The sequence below is a fragment of the Podarcis cretensis genome (assembly GCF_951804945.1).
Source record: "Podarcis cretensis genome assembly, chromosome: 2".
In the NCBI taxonomy this organism is placed as follows: domain Eukaryota; kingdom Metazoa; phylum Chordata; class Lepidosauria; order Squamata; family Lacertidae; genus Podarcis; species Podarcis cretensis.
The window spans coordinates 19,936,522-19,952,080 of record NC_137171.1 but is presented as its reverse complement, the minus strand read 5'-3'; the positions used below and the strand labels follow the sequence as shown (position 1 = coordinate 19,952,080).

General features: G+C 46.2%; 1 protein-coding gene across 5 annotated transcripts in view; it reads right to left on the bottom strand.

Annotated features, from left to right (window-relative positions):
* RAB11FIP4 (RAB11 family interacting protein 4) overlaps positions 1-15,559 on the bottom strand; it is a 216,292-nt gene that overhangs the window by 43,650 nt on the left and 157,083 nt on the right. Inside the window, exon 1 of one of the 5 annotated variants that reach the window (XM_079965451.1) lies at positions 9,266-9,461. The exons of the other annotated variants lie outside the window; for them this stretch is intronic. The gene's annotated coding sequence lies outside the window, so the exon portion shown is untranslated. Of the gene's footprint in view, positions 1-9,265; positions 9,462-15,559 lie in introns of those variants that run through there. 5 annotated transcript variants of the gene reach the window in all.

Here is a 15,559-nt window from a genome sequence, read left to right as displayed (position 1 = left end):
GGGAGGTTAAGTCTGTGGGTTGGTCGAGTTGTGTGGTGAGGGAGTGAGAGGAATTGTTAGGTGGAGTCAGATAGTTGGAATAATCAGTTTGAAGTTGTTAGGAACGCATAGAACAGTTACGGAACTAGGATTAAGAAACCGCTAAGAAAAATTAACTGAAACCATAAGCTTGTTCATGCCTATCAATAAACTTGATTATTTGTTACTGTTAACAACTGTCTGGACTCCATGATTACCTGTGAGAAGAAATGGGTTGGTGGCAGCGAAGAAAGCAATCACAGTGGTGGCACAGGGTCAATAGACCGTCAAACGTCCGGGGGCCCTGTGTGATTGCCACAGTAGTATTACTGAGTGCTGCCTTCCTGGACATGACCTCTGGCGAGCAGGGTCACCACAGCAAAAGTGCAACATGATTTGTGGCTCAGTGGCAGAGCATCCGCCTTGCTAGCAGAAGCTCCAAGGTTCAACCTTCAGCATCTCCAGGTAGGAGTTGTGGGAGACTGTGGTGTAGACAATACTGAGCTTGATGACTATGGGTCCAACTGGGGGGAAGGCAGTTTTCAAAGTTCCTATTGCACTGCAAATTGGGGGTCCTAATCAGGATTGAGGCTGCAATATACAATGTGTGAATGGTCACAGAAATAGGACAAGAAATATTCGAACATACAGGCCTTGTTGTTGTTGTTTAGTTGTTTAGTCGTGTCTGACTCTTCGTGACCCCCTGGACCAGAGCACGCCAGGCGCTCCTGTCTTCCACTGCCTCCCACAGTTTGGTCAAACTCATGCTGGTAGCTTCAAGAACACTATCCAACCATCTCGTCCTCTGTCGTCCCCTTCTCTTTGTGCCCTCCATCTTTCCCAACGTCAGGGTCTTTTCCAGGGAGTCTTCTCTTCTCATGAGGTGGCCAAAGTATTGGAGCCTCAGCTTCAGGATCTGTCCTTCCAGTGAGCACTCAGGGCTGATTTCCTTCAAAATGGAGAGGTTTGATCTTCTTGCAGTCCGTGGGACTCTCAAGAGTCTCCTCCAGCACCATAATTCAAAAGCATCAATTCCTCAGCGATCAGCCTTTTTTATGGTCCAGCTCTCACTTCCATACATCACAACTGGGAAGACCTGCAGGCCTTCAAAGTAGGCCCCCTCTGATACAATGCACCATTGACAATGTCCGTAGAACTGTTGGAAACTTCTGGAGAAGTCCTCTTTTCGTACTTTCAGTTCCCTCGTCACAGCAGCTTAGACGTGTGAAATGTTGGGAAATCTGTGCCCTTTCAGTGCAGATTTCAGTTTTGAAAAAAGAAAGAAATCTGATGGGACTAGATCGGGAGAATATGGAGGGTGGGACAACTCCGTAACCTCAGTAACGATTTCACACGGAATATGCAATTCTTCCGCCATCATTCGGATAGACAAACGCCGATTCTGCATCGATAACTCACAAACTCTGTCAACATTTGCCCCTGTTCTGCCCGTTGATGGTCTGCCAAATTGAGGGTCATATTTAATGGTTTGCCGCCCTTCATGGAAATGCTTAAACCACTCATACGCTGTCTTTTGAGTTACAGCTTCATCTCTGTATACAATTTTGAGCATATCGTGTGTTTCTGATGCAGATTGGATGTTCAAATATTTCTCGCTGTCCAATTTCTGTGACCATTCACTGAACATTCCGGTCACACCTTGTACTATTCACATTTACCTGTGAATAAGTCTCACTGAACTCAATGGGGCTTTCTTCTGAGTAGACATGCCTAGGGCTGCACTGCAAGGCAACAAACCACGGTTAAAACTAGTCATAGGTAAGTATTCTGTCTTCACCAAATATGCATAATTATTGCAGCGAACAACAGGGCAAGAACTCTACATAGCATTTCACCACAAGATTCTCAGATTCTCTCTGTTCAAAAGTGGGATACAATGTTTTAAGATTTGTTTGGGAATTTTTGTTACTTTGCACAAGCTAGTTCTAGAACTACAGTCAACCTCGGGTTGAAGTAGCTTCAGGTTAAGTATTTTTGGGTTGCGCTCCACGGTGACCCAGCAGTAACGGAGCGTGTTACTTCCGGGTTTCACCACTCGCGCATGCACAGATGCTCAAAATGACGTCACACGCATGTGCGGAAGCAGCAAAATGTGACATGCACAGATGCGCAGTCGCGTGTTACATTCTACTCAGGATGCAAACGGGGCTCCGGAGCGGATCCCGTTCGCATCCAGAGGTCCCACAGTATTTTGGACTTTCTTGAAATATGTATCCACTATGATACTTCTCTCAGGTCTCTCATAGTTCTAGTAACTGCGAATGTTGAATCAAGGGTCAGCATTGGTGTAACACCAGCAGTTAAATTATAAGTGACCACGGAAGACAACTGCAGTGAACTGGAGAGTCAGATTTAAAGAGAGCCAACCCTTCTCCATCTTATCTCTCTGTGGTCTCTGCTGCTCAAACTTTTTCTCCAAGCCTGGATCCAGTGCCAGAAATCAGCACAGCTGGGCTAGAAGACCTTGGAAGCAAGTGCAGTCAAAGGTTTTGGTTCCCTTCAACTAGTGCCTCTTTTGCATGTGAAGAATCAGATCCCACTATACATGATTCGGGCAGAAATCTTTCCAAACATAGGTTGCCACCCTCACGTCTAATTTGATCTGTCATGACTGTAAGAGCAGATATACAGGAAAGATCGCATAAGGGGAAAGACTGAAGCAGTCAGAGAAATATCTGCAGTTCAACTGACCTCCCAGGTCTGACCTCAGATTAATAATTAGCTCAACTAGCCAGCTGACTAAGGAACAAGCAACATCTACTGGATTTATGCCATGAATTTGCAAACTCACTGCAGCAACCAGGCATGGCTGCCCACCTCTCGGGAGAGACAGAACATATCCACTCTTTCTTGTAGAAATTAGTTATGAGCCAGCCTTCTGGCTTCAATTCTAAGGGCTGGTTCTTGCTTTGAAAGCTCTTTATGACTTGGGACCAACATGCTTCAGAAAAAGCCAGCTCCCATATGAGCCCAGTTGTGGGCAATGTTCTCCACAGCAAGCCTCCTCCAGGTGTCCATGCTATAGCAAAGAAAGACATCTACAGTCATACCTTGGTTCTTGAACAGAATGTGTTCTGGGAGTCCATTCGACTTCCTGAACTGTTCAAAAACCAAGACGCGGATTCCGATTGGCTGAAGGATGCTCCTGCAGCCAATCGGAAGCCACACCGGATGTTTGGCTTCTGAAAATCGTTCAAAAACCGGAACACTCACTTTTGGGTTTCAATCGTTTGGGAGCCAAGGCGTTTGAGATCCAAGGTACAACTGCATAGCGGAGAACAGGTCCTTGACCATAGCTGTTCCAGAGGCTCAGAGCTGTTCTGGCCTTAAAGCTTTGCAGAGAGAATGAAAGCTATAACTGCAAAGTGAGCATTGTGGGTGAATGCTGCTGCTATGATTGAGATTTTTTTAAAAAGCTCTGTGAATTATTTCTATTGTTTTATTTAGGCCAGAAGACACCTATGCAGGGCATAGTTTGAACAAACAAGGAGGGTCAAAATACAGCATACTGGAGAAACATGGTAAAGAACCTCAGGTCCATTCTGCATCTTAACTCTATGAAACCCACCTGCCAGAAATAGATTCTGCTCCTAATCTGGTCCCTGTGCCATTTGTATGATCCATGTTTGGCAAGCATGGGTGATGTAGTTTAAAGTGTCTAAAGGTAAAGGACTCCAGACAGTTAAGTCCAGTCAAAGACAACTGTGGGGTTGCGGAGCTCATCTCATTTTCAAGCCAAGGGAGCCAGCGTTAGTCCACAGACAGCCTTCCGGGTCATGTGGCCAGCATGACTAAACCGCTTCTGGCACAACAGAACACCGTGATGGAAACCAGAGCACATGAAAACACCGTTCACCTTCCTGCCACAGTGGTACCTATTTATCTACTTGCACTGGTGTGCTTTCAAACTGCTAGGTTGGCAGGAGCTGAGACAGAGCAACGGGAGCTCACCCCATTGCAGGGATTCAAACTGCGAACAAAACATCCTCACAGTCTCCACCCAACCCACCAGGAAAGGCAAAAGCAGTTCAACACATACTAGGAGGTATGTTCCACCCTCCAGTAACCATTTATTCCTTGTTGCTCTGATTGCATCTTAGCTATGGATGGGAAGAATTGAGCACTGTATTGGCATGTAAAAAGCCTGTGGAGATGGGAATTGAAAGTATTTTCATGCCCATGTTGGAGGCAGCTACCTTGAACATAGCCTAGTGGGCAAGTGTAAGTGAGTTGCCCAAGGCACATGTCTATAAAACAGGAAACACATGTAGAAGTAAAATAGATCTGGGTGGTTAAAACCAGCCTTCCCTAAACTTGGTGCCCTCCTGATGTTTTAGACTATAACATGCATCAGCCACAGGTTCTGGGATGGCTGGTAAAGCAATAAAGCTATGGCATGTGTCCAGTACTCTTTTTCTGGGGGGACGCATACCCCTAAACATTTTGCAAATATTTGCACTTTTGTCCGTTTACTGTATTTATTTTTCCCGATTTGATTTTCCCTGAATGGTGATTTTCTTGAATCAAAATGAGAGTACCCCTAAACATTTTTTAGGGAGGGAAAGGCACTGCATATGTCACTAGAGAAAGTAAAAACTCACTGCGGTCATGGTGAGCCAATCTGATCCGGCAGATTGTGAGCGACAGTTATTATTTCTAGATCCCAAATATGAGCAACAGTGGTACAAGCAAGCAAAAACCCCAAACCAAAACAAATCATGCCTCCCTAAGGGAATTTACTGCAATTCCACTTTGAACAATAGGCCCAGGTTTTTTGCAAAAAGAAGGAAAAGAGCAGAAACATAACACTCTCGCAGCCTCTCGCGAAATGTGATATTTCCACTAAAAAAAGAGAGAGGAGGACGGGGGAACAAAAGTGTCTCATTTCAACGCTCAATCTGAGATGTGTTTCATTTGAATTACAAGTGCAACAGGAAGCTGAACCACAGACATGGGTTAACGTCTAACAACTGCCAGAAAGTTCTCAAGGTATCTGAGCAGCAAAAGATAAACTTTCGTTCACCAACACCATGGATTCTTCAACCCTCTTCGTTTCGTGGAATCCATCTCCTATTGAGTTGCATGCAAGGGAACCCTGCACAACACAGAGGATTCTGGGACCAGAGGAGCAACCTGGCTGCCGATACAAATGCTGGTCACCTCTGATGGGCTTGATCAATTAGATTTATGTCCTGCTTGTTGACTAGTGACTTACAACATACACAAAATGCAATAGATAAAGTAACAACACACTCTAAAGGAAAACAACCATCTGAGTCAGCATCAGATTTTCCTTGCAACAGGGCAGTTAGTAGTAATGGAAGGTCTTTGGGGTTGTTTTTTGGGTAGGGGTTAGTGAGAGGCGGGGACACAGGTGGCGCTGTGGGTTAAAGCCTCAGCGCCTAGGACTTGCCGATTGAAAGGTCGGCGGTTCGAATCCCTGCGGCGGGGTGCGCTCCCGCTGCTCGGTCCCAGCGCCTGCCAACCTAGCAGTTCGAAAGCACCTCCAGGTGCAAGTAGATAAATAGGGACCGCTTACCAGCGGGAAGGTAAACGGCGTTTCCGTGTGTGGCTCTGGCTCGCCAGATGCAGCTTTGTCACGCTGGCCACGTGACCCGGAAGTGTCTCCGGACAGCGCTGGCCCCTGGCCTCTTAAGTGAGATGGGCGCACAACCCCAGAGTCTGTCAAGACTGGCCCGTACGGGCAGGGGTACCTTTACCTTTACCTAGTGAGAGGCAAGTTGGTGCACACTTCTGCCTGCTGGGCAGGGGACAGTCTTGCTCAGCTTTCCCCAACCTGGTGCCTTCCAGGTTTTGGTGGACTATAATTCACCTTATCGCAGACCATTGATCATGCTGGCAGGCGCTATGGGGAACTGTAGTCTAACAACACCTGGGAGGCACCAGGCTGTGTTAGCTGAAGCAAGTAAAGGTAAAGGTAAAGGGACCCCTGACCATTAGGTCCAGCCGCGGACGACTCTGGGGTTGCGGCGCTCATCTCGCTTTATTGGCCGAGGGAGCTGGCGTACAGCTTCCAGGTCATGTGGCCAGCATGACTAAGCCGCTTCTGGCGAACCAGAGCAGCGCATGGAAACGCCGTTTACCTTCCCACTGGAGCGGTACCTATTCATCTACTTGCACTTTTGACGTGCTTTCGAACTGCTAGGTTGGCAGGAGCAGGGACCGAACAACGGGAGCTCACCCCGTCGCGGGGATTCGAACCGCCGACCTTCTGATTGGCAAGTCCTAGGCTCTGTGGTTTAACCCACAGCGGTGTTAAACTTCACCTCTCCCCCTTGCTCTCATCATCACCCATGGGCAGTGTTAGAAACTTGGATATATAAGCTAATTGCCAAATACCTCCTTAAACCTTTGTTACAGTTGCCACCACATAATGTCTAGAAGCCATTTCCTCCCAATGAAGTTCATTTCCATTTCCACGCCACTTTATCTTTTAAAGGAAAAAATCTCAAAGCGGTTGGCAACACATTAAAACAGGCCCAGCAAAAGAAGGATGGATACAAAAACATAGGGAATAGGCAAAAACGGTGAAACTTACCAGACTGGTTGCACCAGTCACAAAATGTGCCTGGCTAATTTTGGACACTGCCCATGGGGAATATAGTTTTAATTCCTTGGGGCATACCCAGTGGCAGGCCACTAGACAGGAAGATCAAGAATGGTTGAATGTTGGTTTCTTCAAAGAAGCATGTCTGCCACCACTTATCTTCCCACTGGGGAATCCCAACCTCTCAAGGAAACCAGGGGGTACCCTCAAGTACAATTAAAAAACCTATTCCAAACTAGTCTACCCCACGTACGCCATGCCAACATTGTTTTAAGACAGCAAATGTCTACTGGCAGCACCTGTAGATTATACAGAAGAAGAGCTAAAGGCATCTAACACTTTTTTGTGCTGGGACAGTTTAGTGAACAGCAGAGATGCACTGAACATGCCCAACAGGCAGTTGCAGCCACTAGCTCAACTCAGCATAGCAGCTTCTTATAACTTTTTTTTTTTGCAAATATTTATAAACCACCACTTCCCAAAAAAAATGTAAAGGCATAATATATCAGAAAATTATAAAACAAATGGCCAACAATGAATCAAACTTTCCATTTTTAGGAGCAGTCACAAAAAAGTGCTCAACCACAAGTTGGCCAGACTTTTCAGATTCTCTCCGCTACTAGCAAAAAAACCAAAAAAAACCCTTCTAAGTGGAAGCATATAGAATTGCTGAGAAACTCTGCCTTCTCAAGAATACCCATATGGCGGCAACTGCAAAATACAGACCTGGCCGGATCAGCCAAATGGCAAACATGATGGTAAAATATTGCAGTCCTCAGCTTGCAGAAACAGATGTTTTGGGAATAAGCGCAGCAAATACAATTTCACACCTTGCTTGTTTGTGCAGTATTACAATCTCACTTAGCTGTCCTGAGGTTGCCATCCACTTTCATGCATAGTTGGCACATTTTGGGAGTCAAAAGATTTCTCTGCTCAAAGGAGCCATGACAAACCACTCCCATCATGATATGAAGATGCAGATCCACCATTAAAAGCCACTGGAATATACTGGGCTACCGTGTTGAGTTTGGCGACCCAGATTCATGGAGGAATCCCTAGTGATGTTGCTCTGTGTCTATCTCAGAGCTGCTGTGACAAGCAAATGAGTCAGGAATTTATGGAGGGTTTTTGTGTGTGTATTGCAACAGAAATGATTTACCGTGATGTAGAAGAAACTACTGGGGTCTCTCTGGCAACTATCCAGATTGTCACTAAACATGCAAACAAGAAGTCTTTCATTTTTCATTGGGAAAGACTTAATCAACAAAACACTCCTTGTGAACGCATTGCAGGATGCCGAGCACAAATGTAACCACTGGTAGCAACAAAACATAACATCCTGAACTGAACTACCTGCCCACAGATCATAGAATCGTTGAGCTGGAAGGGACCAATCCGCAGCATTGCAGGAGTCTTTTGCCCAAACCCGCAACCCTGAGTCTCATGTTCCACCAACTGAGCTATCTAGCCACATTGCATGGTAACCAGATGTTGCCTGGACTCCCAACTCCCATCAACCCCAGACAGAATGGTGGACGGGCAGGGATGATGGGATTTGTAGTCCCAGCAACCTCCGGAGGCCACCACGTTGCTTATAGCCTCATCTGTGCTTTTCGGTGCGGCACACCGATTCGTAGATCTCAAAACTGGGCAGTAAGACGCTTGCGTAATCAAAGGCGCATCACAGGAAGCCAGCGATCTGATTTTTCATTTCCCGATTCCCTGCGTCAGAATCGGTCCCCAAGACAAAATCTTACAGAGAGCACTGACGCTGGATCCAGACTTGCGGCTCTCACAAGCCCGACATTCGTGGAGGGGGGGTGAGGGGGGGGAGAGAGAAGAGAACATAATGCACCAAGCTGGCTAGGCTGATGCGCCGGGTACACCTCGATCCTGCCTCTGGTCCTTTCCCAGGGAATCCGGCGGAACAGCAGCAGCCCCGCGCACCGCAACGCGCAACCTGGAAAGGTCATGGATCCGGCGCCCTCCAGCGCCCACCCACGCCGCCTCCCGACTGCCCTTCCTCCAAGGAACGAGCCAGCCAGCCTTGCCCGTCCTCCCAGGACCTAAAAATAAAAACAACGTGAAATCTGCGGGAATTATATGGATAATCTACTTGCCTGCTTGCTGCAGTGGACGGGCTCCCACCCCGCGCTAGAGTGCAAAAAAAAAGAAGGAAAAAAAGAAGTAGACGTTGCCAGACCTAACAAAGAAATCTCTCCTGCTAGAATTTCGCTTTGATGGTATCTCGAGGTTCCCGGGGAGGAACGAGGGTTGAAGAAGGAGAGAGGAGGGGGGCGGGCAAGGAAGCGATTCCGCCGATCGCCCACTCCTCCCTTCCGTGGAGAAGAAAACGGGGTTGCGCGGGGGGGGGGGAGAGGAGGGGTGACATTAGGAAGAAGCAGATTGCTTAAAGCCAACTGACTCCCCAAGCAGTGGCCAACCGGACTGGAGACGCACCCCAGGCTTCATAAGGGGGTTCCCCCTTGCAAAGAAAGCAGAGCCCTCCCCCCGCAATTGTTAGACCCCCCCAAAAAAAAACTTTGCAAGGAAAGACCCCCCCCCCCGCCAGTCCCCGCTCCTTTCTTTCCGTCCAGCGTCTCTTCGCAGCAGCATCCAATTCATTTCCTTCCTTCCCCCTTCATCCTTTCCCCTTACCTGGCTCAGCGGCGGATCCAGGCGATGCCTGCGCTCCCCCCAGCCGCCGGGAAGAGGAAGGAGCCCGTCGGCCGTAGCTGGGCGAGAGAGCAAGTCCGGCCTCTCTCCTGCTCCTCCTCCTTCGCCGCTCGCTCACCCCGCGCTCAGGAGCCAGCCAAACCCTCCGCCTCCCACCTTGGGCAACAGTTGGCAGTTAGCGCGGAAGCCACGCCTCCACCCCCCCCCCGCAGGCTGTTGCTAAGCGCCCCGGCCCCCTCATTGTATCCTTTCGGCGGCATCAAAACGGGGCGGGGGGCGCGAAGATTCCAAAAGGGAAAGTGGGCGGCGCCAAGAGTTTTTAGAGGTTGCTGTTGTTGTTTAGTCGATTAGTCGTATCCGACTCTTAGTGACCCCGTGGACCAGAGCACGCCAGGCACTCCTGTCTTCCACTGCCTCCCGCAGTTTGGTCAAACTCATGCTGGTAGCTTCGAGAACACTGTCCAACCATCTCGTCCTCTGTTGTCCCCTTCTTCTTGTGCCCTCAGTCTTTCCCAACATCAGGGTCTTTTCCAGGGAGTCTTCTCTTCTCATGAGGTGGCCAAAGCATTGGAGCCTCAGCTTCAGGATCTGTCCTTCCAGTGAGCACTCAGGGCTGATTTCTTTCAAAATGGAGAGGTTTGATTTTCTTGCAGTCCATGGGACTCTCAAGAGTCTCCTCCAGCACCATAATTCAAAAGCATCAATTCTTCGGCGATCAGCCTTCTTTATGGTCCAGCTCTTGCTTCCATACATCACTACTGGGAAAACCATAGCTTTAACTATACCGACCTTTTAGAGGTAGCCGCTAGCAAAGCTTCCATCAGGGGTCTGTGGCATGCAAGCAATGGGGATGATGCGGGGTGGGTGGGGGCTGTGGTTGGGAATGCGTGGCTCTCTGCAAAGAGCAAGAAACTACGCCCGTTGCTGAAACTTGAGTTTCGTTGGGGGTGAAGTTCCCGCATTCCAGCATACGAGCCCAGCTGGCCTCAGTGGAACATGCTTCTGAGCAAATGGGCTTAGGGTCGTGCTTGTTACTAATCCTTTCAGTTTGTGTTGCAGGTACACACACGCAGAGAGAGAGAGCACTAGGAGTTTGCAACACTTAAGGGATTGCCTTCACCCAGCTGTTATTAACGTCAGAAACCACCTGGCCCATAGCTGTCAATGTTTTCCTTTTTTAAAAGGGAAATTCCCTTATTCCGACTAGGATTCCTCGTGAGAAAAGGGAAAAGTTGACAGCTATGATCTGAGCTGGGTGCCAACTTGGAATAAAAGTTGCACCCCTGCATAACTGTGCATATGACATGGTGCACACACACACCGTTTGAATGGCAGTGCCCATCAGCTTTGAAAGCCCTGCCCCTCTCAAATATTTTATTGGGGGGAGGGGAGGGAGAAAGACCCCTTGGTGCTTTGAGCCCACCCAGGGGTGGCTTTGGGCAAGATTTCTGCATTGCTGGGGGTTGGACTAGATGACCCTCAGGGTCCCTTCCAACACTACAATTCATATATGTGTGCGCGCACACTTGTATGTTTGTTGTGAGCCTGAGGGTTTGCAAAAGCCAGCTCCTAGGTGCAATGCCCAGCATTTCCAGGTAGGACCGGGAAAGTCCTCAATTCCTCAAGAGCGGCTGCCAGTCAGTGTAAATAGAGAGTATTGAAATAGATGGACCAATGGTCTGATTTATAAAGCTGTCCCCATCTCTCCCCCCCCCCCCGGAAATGACATGCCTGTACTGTGGTACCACAGGTTAAAAACTTAATTTGTTCTGGAGGTCTGTTCTTAACCTGAAACTGTTCTTAACCTGAAGCACCACTTTAGCTAATGGGGCCTCCCGCTGCCACCGCGCAATTTCTGTTCTCATCCTGAAGCAAAGTTCTTAACCCGAGGTACTATTTCTGGGTTAGCAGAGTCTGTAACCTGAAGCGCCTGTAACCTGAAGCATCTGTAACCTGAGGTACCACTGTACTGGAGAGAGTAAGATTAAAACAAAAATAAAATGCTTCGTAAGACAGGGAAACCAATATTCTATTTCTCCTATTGCTAAAATATTCTCTGCAGGATACAGAGAAAAGTACATAACCCCCCCCCCCCAGGAGAAGTATTTAGTATGAATCAGCAGATAGCATAATTAAAGTTACTTAAGGATATGAAGGAAGAAATTTCAGCTGTGATTCCATGCACACTTACTTTAAAACAAAGTGCCTCCCCCCTTAAAAAAAATCGCCAATGCCACTTTTTCCAGTGACACATTTAGGACGGATGGACTTTGAAGTCCAGATCCGTTGCCCATATATAGATGAATGTAGTGGAATGCAACCCTAGGCAGAGAAAACAACCCAATAAGCTCCTGTACTGCAATAAGGAATCCAGATTCTGCATGCAGAGCGTTATGGCCCATGTAAGCAGTGAGCATGCTCATTTTCCTATGCAGGCATAATAGTAAGACTTCCAACTTCCTTTTGAAGGCCCCCCTTTCTGGTGTCTGGAACAGTGGACTAGTAAGACACCATATTTAAAAAGGAGGTTTGTACAGATATATCATGCTATGTTCAGCAGTCTCTGTGTATTTTCTCAACGCAGATGTAACATTCCCTGCTGCCAAGGTGCGATCTCCTTTAGAAACTGAATTTTCGGGTTTCCACCTGAAAACAACTCCACCATGGCTTTTCATGGATAGACATTCTCCACTCTCTAAGGCAGAGCTTCCCAAACTTTTCATGTTGGTAGCACACTTTTTGGATGTGCATCATTTCATGACACAGTAATTCAGTTTTACTAGAAAATCGGAGGTTAAAATACCGTATTATTTTGCTCCATAAGACACACTTTTTTCCTCCTGAAAAGTAAGGGGAAATGTCTTTGTGTCTTATGGAGCGAATGCGTGGTCCCTGGAGCCAAATTGCCCAGGGGCAAAAAGTAGATCGTGCTTTTTTTTTTTTTTTTAGAAAGAGGGAAGGGGGTGTTGAAACGAAGCCGCAGAGCAGCTGGTCGGCAAGCGATCAGGAGGCAGATAAGGAAGGCTAGCGATAAAGGAGGCTGCCTGGGAGGGGGGAGGTAAAAGCCCATGGATCCTCAGGATTTTTGCATTGGGTTACCCCAAATTAACCATCAGATTACATAGCATGTCCATGGCTACAGCCTGCACCCAAAAAATCACGCATCCACTGTTTTGTGGGGCCGCAATGGTGCAAAAATGTGGTTACAAAGCATGAATCCACATGGATTCTCAGGATTCTCAGGATTTTTGCATTGAGCTACCCCAAACTCACCGTCAAATCACATGTCTGTGGCCATAGCATGAACCACAAAAATCACACATCCACTGTTTCGTTCAGAATTTTTTTTCTTCTTGTTTTCCTCCTCTAAAAACTAGGTGTGTCTTATGGTCAGGTGCGTCTTATGGAGCGAAAAATACGGTAATCCCTTTCCAGCCCTGGGAGGAGCATGGATAAAGTTTGTGACACACACCTATACACTGCAGCCGACACACTAACGTGTAGTGACACACAGTTTGGAAAGCTCTGCTCTAAAGACCTGCATTCTAGCTGCTGTTTCCATCTCAACTTTGGCCTCTGCATTACCCATCCCTCTAGGGAATGAGCCCCATCTGCATTCTCAATCCTGCACTAACTTCTCTTATTGATGATGGTGGTTAGCGTTTTTCAATAAAGAATGAAATAGTATGCCAAAGCAATAACGTAACTAGAAACTATTTCTCATGCATGTTTCACGGCTAACTGACATTTCCCTTCTTCCTCCTTGCACCAGTCCACACACGGAAATTCAGATACATGAAACAGTCATAACCATCAGGAATTTTTGCCAAGAATGAATTGCTGGGAGCCTTGAAAATTATGGATGTTCAGTGAAAAGCATGCCAAAGCCTATAGAAAGAATCTCGGATCTTTTGCTCTTGTATAAATCTTAACTGATGGGTCATTTTTTTCTATTACTGCTCCAAAGAGATTGGTATCACTGACCATGAAAAAGATCTTGGGATGATTGCCAGGAGTGAGCTATAGTCAGTCTTGCTGTTAAAGTCAGGCATATACAGTCGTACCTTGGAAGTCAAACGGAATCTGTTCCAGAAGTCCGTTCAACTTCCAAAACGTTTGGAAACCAAAGCACAGCTTCTGATTGGCTGCAGGAAGTGTTGGGTGTTCAGCTTCCAAAAGAACGTTAGGAAACCGGAACAATCACATCCAGGTTTTGATCGTTCGGGAGCCGATTTGTTCAGGAGCCAAGGCGTTCAATATCCAAGGTACGACTGTACACAGTTCCTTTAACAGAATGTTTGAATTTCCTTCCTCAAAAATATTCAAGTAACGCTAACTGTGAACTTAGCGACACTTGTTCATTAAGGATAAGAACCATCTCTGCGTGTATCATCTTCCAATACCAGCACAAATGTTTATATTTGCACCGCAAATATGTTTGCCAGACCCTCTCCAATAAGTCATAGTGGAAAACATTTGAGACAGCTGTAAAGGTGTACAGTACTGTCTGTGAATTAACTTCAACGAATTCTCCCTAATGTAAGCTGAGACTGATCAAAAGAGTCACACACACCATATATTTTATTCTAATCTTTGGTTTGAATTTCACTCCCCAAACCCATATTGCTTTAAGGCTTGCCATGGAATTCAGAGTTGCTCCTAAGGTCAGAAAGAAAGAAAGAAAGAAAGAGAGAGAGAGAAAGAGAGAGAGAGAGAGAGAGAGAGAGAGAGAGAAAGAAAGAAAGAAAGGTATAAACCCAAACACTCTTCACAGCTGTCATATTACTGTGCTTCTGCTTTCAGAAATTGCTTTCAGTAACTTCCTTTTTTGAAAACCAACATGTTGTTGTGCAAACCAGTATTTCGTTATTGTACAAATATATACTAGCAAACAAACAGGAGGCAAGAGAATAAAGAAATGAAAGTGGGACTATTGGGGAAAGTATCCAATTTTTACACAAGCATTTCCCGGAATGTGGCCACCTTGTTACAATGTCCATGTCAAACAAACTGAGTCGCAAATGGGTTCAAATTAGGAAAAGAAAAAAAGCAGAGGTAGTTTACAGGCTTCACTGTAGTCTGGAAAATCAAAAGAACACAGAATGACAGGCTATAGCTGATATAGCTGTCAGATATCTTAAATAAGTTTTACATCCTCTTTATGCAGAAATGGTCATTCTTTAATGAGGACTAACTCAGTCAACCATTAAAACAAACAAACAAACCAACCTGTGGCATATGCATTTTGAAGTTATCACAATAGAAAAAGTGTGGTTTGGTGTTTTGTATTTGCTTTTCTCTTTGTTTGGCCAATACATTTTCATGAATATTTGCTGCTTTTAAAAGGCACAAGAAAGTGTCTGTGAATCTATATTGGAAAGGGATACATAAACATAGGAAGCAGATGACTGGCTAATATAGTCACATGGCCACAACAATGGCTGCATTTTAATGTTACAAGCCATAGTTTATCATGACAGGAACAATTCTAGCCTCCCCCTGGGTTCACATTTATGCTGCAACTATGGAAGCTTTCGTTTCCATTTTTGATTAGCCACTGTTTGTTGTTTCATCTGAACCCAACAAACTTTGGCTAACCTTAACTATGGTTTCTTTGAAACAAGCCAAGTTTCAAATTTTGGTTTCTCAAACTGGCTTTGTTTCCAACACACGATACCTCAGATTAATCCCTGTTTAGTGTTGCATCTAGCCACTAGCTTCTGCTTCACTGTAAATGAAGGTTTGTATCTTCTGCTCTTTGCTGTGTTGATGGAAGGTTTGTGTGAGAGTCAGGAGCGGGAGGCGAGGGTTATTCCATCACGACAAACATCATTTATTGTGATTTTCCAAATGCAGCCCCTGCCTTTGCAACTACAAGCCTGAGAAACTAGGGCTGTTTATAAATAATGTGAGATTCCCTAGATGCTGAGAAGGCCACAGAAAGGTAATCTTGAATTTATACGTTGTACAAATTTGCATTAAGCGTAATACAACAGGGAGCTGGGTATATGTTTAGCCTGGAAAAGAGGAGACTGTGAGGAGATAGGATATCTTCACATATCTCAAGGGCTGTCACCTGGAAGATGGAACAGCTTATTTTCTCCTGCTCTGGAGGGTAGGACCTAAACCAATGCATTCAACATTCAAGAAGGGCGATTCCAACTAAACTTGAGGAAGAACTTCTGACAGTAAGAACTGTTCAGCAGTTATGGACTCTCCTTCTTTTGAGGTTTTTAAGCAGAGCTTAGATGGACTGTAAGAAGATCAAACCTATCC